A 1711-nucleotide genomic window follows, 5' to 3' on the forward strand; every position below is an offset into this window, starting at 1 on the left:
CCTCTCCCCCTTGAGACCAAACATTGGCCTCTTCCCTCTCTCCTTCTCTCCGATTTCCTCGAATTAGAGCCGCGGACACCGCCTTGTCTTCGCCGTGACTGCTCTCCGATGAAGTCACCGGAGGTCAAGGTAAGCTTCCCTCCTTTTCCTCCCTTCCTTCCTCTTCCTCCATGCCCTGTGCGCGACTGCCAGTGACGAGCATCGCCAATTTTCGATCGATGAAAGGGACCTCTGTTTTGGTCTCTTTCCCGTGAACTTTTCCGGCGCCGGCGATCGAAATTGATCGCCGGCCACGCTCCTCCGTGACCGGGGGAGTGGCCCCCATCGGCCGCCGGCCTCCGTCGCGGCAGCCGTGGCCTGAACGGCCCGACAAAAGAGGGAACGCCGGTCCCCTGTTCCAGCACGGGAAGAACCAAGAAAAAGAAGAAAAGAAGAAAAGAAGGAAAAAGAAAAAGAAGAAAAAGAAAAGAGAAAGAAGGAAAAAAGAGAAAAAGAAAAGGAAAGAAAAAGAAGAAAAGAAGAAAAAGAAAAGAAGAAAAAGAAAAGAAAAGAAAAGAAAAGAAAATAATAATAATAAAAATAAATAAATATATATATATATTATTATATATATATAAGTAAATAAATAAATAAATAAATAAAATTGAAATTGATGAGAGAGAGAGTTTCTCTCTCTTCTCTCTCTTCTTTCAGTCTGAATCCTGACTTTCTCTCTCTGGAATTGGACTTTCTCTCTCTAGAATTTCTCTCTCTAGCTGTTTCTCTCTCTCTTGATGGATTTCCCTCTCTAAAGTTATCCTTCTAAGATTAGCGTAGGGGAAGGCTTCATCTGATGATTCTGATCGAGTTTAGGGAAGAATCTGATTTAAGTGAGGTTTTGATTTTGGGATTTGTTAGACTTAATTTGAATTAAAATTAATGTAAAATATAATTTTAGATAATAGGACAGAAGAATCTCCTAGAAGTTAGTCATCTGTTCATTTCAGTGCTCTGTGAAAGGTAATAATGAATCATCTTCTCGAGATATTTCATATTTATTCTGAAAATAAATAATATTCTCTAAAATTATGCATGATTTATGAAATTATGTTTGATAGAAAAGTGCTTTTGAAATGTTATGATACGTCGATTTATGCACATGTTCAGTGAAAAATTATGATATATTATGATACAAAAGTATTTTGATACAGATCGGATTTATGCTCTCAGTCTAACTATGTTTCAGTGGGCCCTGCCAATGGATTATATGTTGGTACTCAGTGGACCCTGCCAGTGGGGGTTGTGCGCTGGTGTTTGTGGACCTGCCAGTGGGGGTTGTGCGCTGGTATTTGTGGACCCTACCAGTGGGGGTTGTCGCTGGTATTCTATGGACCCGCCAATGGGGGTTAAACGTTGGTCATAGTCAAGGCTGTTGAGTTACGAGTGTTTGAATCGAATCAGATTTATGATTATATTATATGTGAATATTTGAAATATTTGTTTGTATTAAATCATCATGAAATATACTCTTATGTTTATTTGCAGCATTATTCTTGAAAATTATATAATATCTGAAATATCTGGTAGAGATACTTGTTACTTACTGGGCTGTCTAGCTCATTATCTTTCTTTCTATTTTTCAGATTCAGATAATTAATTTTGAGCGTGGGACGAAATATTGGGACAGAGCTTTTAGAAGCGAGATTAGCATTGTCAACTTCATTGAACTTAG

This window comes from Elaeis guineensis, chromosome 2, assembly GCF_000442705.2.
Source record: "Elaeis guineensis isolate ETL-2024a chromosome 2, EG11, whole genome shotgun sequence".
In the NCBI taxonomy this organism is placed as follows: domain Eukaryota; kingdom Viridiplantae; phylum Streptophyta; class Magnoliopsida; order Arecales; family Arecaceae; genus Elaeis; species Elaeis guineensis.